Source organism: Nyctibius grandis, chromosome 6 (genome assembly GCF_013368605.1).
Source record: "Nyctibius grandis isolate bNycGra1 chromosome 6, bNycGra1.pri, whole genome shotgun sequence".
Classification (NCBI taxonomy): domain Eukaryota; kingdom Metazoa; phylum Chordata; class Aves; order Nyctibiiformes; family Nyctibiidae; genus Nyctibius; species Nyctibius grandis.
In genome coordinates, this window is record NC_090663.1 from 62828093 (window position 1) to 62834570 (window position 6478).

Sequence of the window (6478 nt, forward strand, 5' to 3'; positions counted from 1 at the left end):
TGAAATCTCACTTTATTTCTTTTCCCAGAGCGAACATTCTCTGCACGATGAGCAAGTACCTTCTCTGCTTTAGGTCAGTTGGATATTTACATCTTGCTTCGAGTATGCAAAGAGCCCTTTCGCTGCCATAACTCCTGCTCCACTGTCCTGACAAAATCCTGTTCTGACTCTTGTCATATAGTCCCAGTAGGAAAGGTGGATTTTGCCCGTATGCATGGTACTGTCAATTAGGGAATAAAGTAGTAGTACTTTGGAAATGATACTACCTCCTACTTCTATTACAGAACTTGGCAGCAAAGCTGGGCTGACTCAGCAAGCTCTTTCCATTTAAAAGTTGACTATCAATCTTACTCTTCTCAAAAAAAAACCTCCAGAGATGCTTATCATAACATTTTATCCATGGTCAGTAAGAAGGTGCATTTGCTTTTTCCAGGATATAAAGATATTTGTGGCTAAGCAACTTCCAGGTTTCATTACAAAAAAAAAGCCTGCAAAGTATGCTGGAAATTTGAACCAGGGTTAATGCCTTGCACACTTCTGGTGCGAATGATGGGGAGCCTGGGAGGTCAATGGCCTCAAACCAATGCAAGCCCCTCATGTCTTCCCCTTGGTATGACTGCTTGTTTCAAAAGCTTATCTGAGAAGCAAACACTTCTGCAGTAGCAGAAATTAATGGGATTAAAAATAAAATCAAATTAATTTTGTGTTCAAAGCTCTTTGACCAACAGTCTGAGAGAGTCCCTAGAAATTCACAAATTTCTTCCCACACTTTCCCATAAATATGTCTCAACACTTGTCAGACCACATAAGTAAATGGTGGATTTGTGACCTTGAGTATCTCAGCTTTAAATCAGTGCCTAGCAGTACCAGCAAGCTTGTTTTATATAATCAGATAACAATAGGTGGCAAATTCTATTTACTATCAGACAACTAAGAGCAAAAGGTATGAAGAGTTACATCTGGTCTGCTTTGTTTCTTTGAACAGGTTTATAGGACTAGCTGAATGCGTGGGTACTATATCAGATCTACGGAGACCTATTAAAAAAGCAATAGGAAGTAGTGTGGTAAAATACTTGGCTTTGTTTCTTTCTGCCTTGCTTGCGCCTCTGCTAACACAAAACTGCAGCCCTCCATTGCAACCAAAATTGTGCCACTGTCTGGATGGAAGCACAATCTAAATTGAAAGACTATTTTCTGATCAAAACCGCAGGGCTGTGTTTTGAATATTTAAATTGTGGGGATTACAATTCTTCACAGCAGCATCTCATGACTACTAACTAACTTATTGCTCTTTCAGATGGCTGAAGCTTCTCATGAGATTGTCTCCCACTTGAAAACCCAACTCAAAACAGAAAGGTACTGCTCAGCTGCTAAAAATAGATGTAAACAGGTAGCAAAGACCTTCTGGTACAATCACCGGGCACAAAATGCAGGAGCAGACTAAAGTGTATGAATTTACTTGAGTGAAGCATGAAGGCAGCACTAAGGGACCTGTGGAAGCATTACCATTCCGGGTTCTTCAATCTCACTGAACGTTTCGAAACTGTCTTCGCAATTTCTTCTATTGTACTTGCCTGACAGACATGCTGCCTTTCTGCTAATTCAGTGGAAGGAGAAGGATGGCGTTTATGACTACCACTGACTGCCTGCAACTCTGCCATCCAAGAGACAGAGAAAAGATGGAATGACCTAAAATAAACCATTTTCTCTGGTAAAGCAACTTAATAAAAAAGGGGCTAGTAATATGCTGTCTCTAGCCTTTTTTGCCTGTATTTCTTTAGATTTTATCTTACAGCCTGCCTATAAACCTTGCCAGAATATCTAGACACTCTTTTTATTTGGCAGCAGATAAGGCAGAGAGGCCCGGAGATTTAATATAGCTTAGAGATAAGAGGTGATAATGCACCTAAATGAAAGTGCTGTAGCTGAAGTTTGCTTACCTGCCCTGTCTGCCTCCAAAACTCCAGGCGTAGCACAGTTATGTCTGTGCGGGACACCAGGAGCACGCAATAAGGGATAGCCACTGCCCGAAAGCACGCAGGATGGGTGGGTGGGAGGAGGAGCTGGCTGACCTGCTCGACGAGAGGAAGGCCGCAGAGTGGGGCAGCAGGAGCTGCTCTGCTCACCTCTGCATCCACCAGTGTCTGACACTGCTACGCCTGCCTTTGTGCAGCCTACAAAAGACCCTGATATGTGTTTTGATTATCTGCTTTCTGGCACTTGCCTTGAATCTTTGATGGTAACACTTGAAAAGTAGCTGCAAGTCTGCTAAAAAAAGTAATGTTTTGACAGTGCTGAAATTCAAACCGTATGCTGAATGTTAACTTTTACTACTACTTTGTAAATAAGGCTATCAAAGATGTTGATAAGAAGAAAGCTCTTACGATGACAAAGCTGATCACATACTGCAGCACAGCTCTTCTCTCAGCTGCTTTTTGAAAACTCTGAGAGTTTTTGTATCCAAAAATAATGTCTCAGAAGTTGACATAATAGCTATTTAGTGCAATGACCTATTTTCATCATAAGCTTCAAAAAAAAAAAAAATCCCGAACAAACCCTGTGTGAGCCAGGTGAAACTTAGGAGAAAGTAACTTTGCACTCGGTGAAAGGGAAGTCCCTGGGTCCAGCGCACCCAGGGCTGCGCAGTCGCCGTTGCACAGCTCCTTTTGCCAGCCTTGAGGGGAAAAGGCACAAAAAACAGCAGTGCCTCTGTGCCACCGAGGCAGCTGCCACTGCCAGCTGGGCTGTCCCCAGCAGCAGGTATGAATCTGTACGGCAAGGGATGATGCGCGACAGCTTTTCTGCTTTCTCCCTTGTGTTTTTGAAGGCCACTGATGATGCGAAGAGCAGGCTGCCTTTCACAGCTCGGACATACTTTTTTCAAGCTGCTGTATAGTCAGCTGATTTGGAGGACGCCTCCTTCCCTCTGTCTCAGTTCTGCTGCTGTCTAACTCACTTTCCTTTCCTCTCTCCTTCCACCTTTACTCTTTTTTCCTTCAGCTTTCTGCTCCTATGTCACTTCTCTTTACATTGCTGAGCCCTCTTAATAATGAAATGACAATTTAGATAGTTGTAAATTGCAAAGATATTCCAGAATATTATGTATCCTTGTCAGATGTGTTCATAATTTAAGGTTAGCAATTCCTTTGTTGTTTTATTTAATTAAAGTTTAATTCCCAGTAGTTGTAAAAAATATTATTTTTTTTTCTAACTCAGCTTCTGTTCTTGCACTAAAATATATTTCCAGGTACAGTTTTGTTCCATTTGCAGAAATCTCAAATCTCTCTATGTTTGTCCAGAAGAATCCACTTAGAATGCAGCTTAAGTTCTTTTCGCAAATATGCATTACACTACCATATTTTAAGAGAAAGGGAACTGTTCTTTATGGACAAAAGCACAGTCAATATCTTTGGGGTACTTTAATGAGATCTAGTCCCAGCAGAATAAATTAAGATTGAAGACTGTGTGGAATGGAATTTTTCTCCTTTCTTGAAAAAAAGATATAGTTTAAAAGTTAGAAATTTAAGAAATGGGTTTAAATGACCAAGTGTTAAAATAATCCTTTTCCACCTACTATCAAGTTAAAAACACAGCAAACAATCTCAGGCTTTCCCATGCAATGGTGCCAACAAGAGAATAAATCTCAAGGAAGTTGTAGGAAAGAGAGTCAAATGAATAAGCACGAGCTGCAGCAGCAGCCACGTAGCCATATTTTTGATCACTCACAAAATAAACCTTAAGGTTTAATAGCTTAATTTATTAAGTTATAACAGAAGACAATGGCCCTTGTTGATTCAGCTGTAGATTCAAAGCCACCAGGAAGGTCTTCATTTAGAAAGGCCACTTGTCTTCAGTGATCCCTTCCCAGGCATGGGCAGGATCTGGTCCAGCAATGAGGCTGAAGATGTCCTTCTTATTGGAAGAAACCCAAGTCCCTTGCAGGGGGGAGTCACAGCATGTCCGATTAGGTCCCGATTTCAGACTCCACAACACTCTGCAGGATCTGCCTACCCCATGGCGCTATCTCAACGAACACATCCCAAAGAAAGCAGTGCAGATAGGATCTGCAGGATGAGCAGCTGTAGCCCTGAACAGTGACATCTTAGTTTTGGCTGACTTGTATTCCATTTAGAGAGGTTTTGAGGGATTCCTGAGCTCTTAGCTGGTCTTAGCCATGGAGACAACTGAGAGAGGGAGCAGGTCATCTCTCTTGTGCACAAGGACATGGCAGGGGTAGCCCCCGCTGATTTGGTGGGTACATCTGTCTCTGCTTCTGACCTGTCTCATTTAGGAAGACTTCACCCAAAGCTCCTTTACCTCCTCAACAGACCTAGGGAGATCAACTAACTAAATATTTTGTTTCTGGAGTCTTGTTTGGGCCTCCCAATACATTGCAATAGGTGCCTTGAGGGAAATAAGTAGGTAAAGAGAGCCAAACCTCTCTGCAAAGGCAATGTCTACACAGGGAAGACAACACAGGATCAGCACTCCCTGGAACTTCTTGAAGCTCTAGATGTGCTTGAAGTTTGTTGTGTTTGGGACAGTGCAACTTGGCTCTATTAAGAGGCATTGATAGAGCTTAGCCCACTGTACCAAGCACTTAGACTACATTTGCCAATAAGGAGTTGGATATGAAAGAGCAGAAATCTCAGTACTGTGCAGGCTCACCTCCTGTCTCAGGCAAATACAGAGAGAGGAATTTTGCTGCATTTGTTTTTAAAGGAAAATGGTTTGACATGATCTCCCACATGGCAGTTTGCTCTCAGCTTCCTTTTCCTTGGAATTCCTTTTTTTCGTCTGTTCCAAGCAGATGACTAGAGCCAGAGGAGTGATCACACTATGCAGATACTTAACACCTACACACAGCTCTTATCTGCAACGTGCTTTGCAAAGTCTGACCTTTTGCTTTGCAGTGAGCTGCCTGTAGGCAGACCACCACAAAATTGGAGAAAGGTTAACACAAAAAAGTAACTATCAACAAAACACAGGCCATCACTGTGCATTAGCCATTCCCAGCAACACAGCTATTCACAACAAGGGAAACACACATGGCTAAATGAAGCAGTTTGAAATCCTGTCCCAACACTGCACATACAAAATGAGTATGAGGTTGTAATAAGGATGACAGCACCATTTATCTGGTTGGAGTTACTGTTTTAGCAAACAAGTAGTATTGCTGAAAGAAAAAGATCTGTGCCCCAAGATACTGTAGTGGAAGTGGCAATTAAGAGTAGATAGCACATTGCCCTCTTTATGATAAACACGATTATATAGCATTATTATGCAGTGATATTTTTCACAGCCTGCTTTTGCATATATGCCATTTTAGAAACACAATAAATAACTGGAAGTGTTCTTCCCGATAGATTGGACTGCCTGAGGTTATTCACATACTAGAGATTCAATGCTCAGAAAGATTTAAATAAACTGAGCCCAAAGAAAGGAAAAGAAATCGAATGCACCATTAGAGGAATAGAGGATTTATTTTCTCAATACAGTATGCTATAGGAGTTGTGCATCAATTGCAGGTGTAAGTACAAAATGAAGAATGGCTTCCAAGATAAAGGGTGCTGCTAAATGGGAACTGCTAACAGTGGGATGGATGCACATTGCTTCTCACTCACTTCTCTTCCCTTCACCAAGCAAAAGGGGACAGCTGTTCTTCTCAGTTCCTCTGTCTCACTATTCTTCTTCTTTTTCATGCTAAGGACAGAAATAAGGATGATGGAAAGAAAGACATAATAATCACCTGCACTGATTTTCTTTCCCTCAGCTCTGTTGCACTATCAGATGGCAGGAAAAGGGTGGAAGGTAGACTGATAAAGGAGATTAATTAGTTTTGATGTGGGAATTGGAAGAAAAATGCTGCCAACTATTAAAATTTCCTGCTTGATTTGTAAACTAGGGAAAGGATGAAAAGTCATGAAAAGCTTGCAAGAGAACTCAGAGTGCGTTCGTCTAGTCAACTGTACTAAATCAAAACAAGTTTAGATCTTCACAGGGAAAGGGAAAATATATGAGTAGTGCCTTCAAGATAGACATTTACAATCAGGATATTTCAAATAGATGCTGAGGTTTTATTTTTTAGCCTCCTTCAATAAATTCACAGTTAACATCAGATTCTTCATCTGTATGAGTCTATTCTGAAACTTCAAGTTTAGACTGTGAACACTCCACTAGTTTTCAGGAAACTGGGTGTCATTTTCCATACAAACTCCAAAGCAGTATTCCTTAAACCTTTTGCAAATGCATCTCCTTTTGCGGTGCCTTCCTTTCTAAGTGTTTACACAAGCCAGGAGAAAAGCTACTTTTAACTCCTGACAGGACATCCGTCACATCAAGGTGGATATTAGACTCAATTGTAAAGGTCCCAGACTCCTCCTCTTTGATCCCTGGTGATCACAACCCACTGTCTGAGACACGTTGTCTTGAAGTATAAGAAATAAAAGGGTTGTTAGTGCAGTTGCTCTTTTTTTTC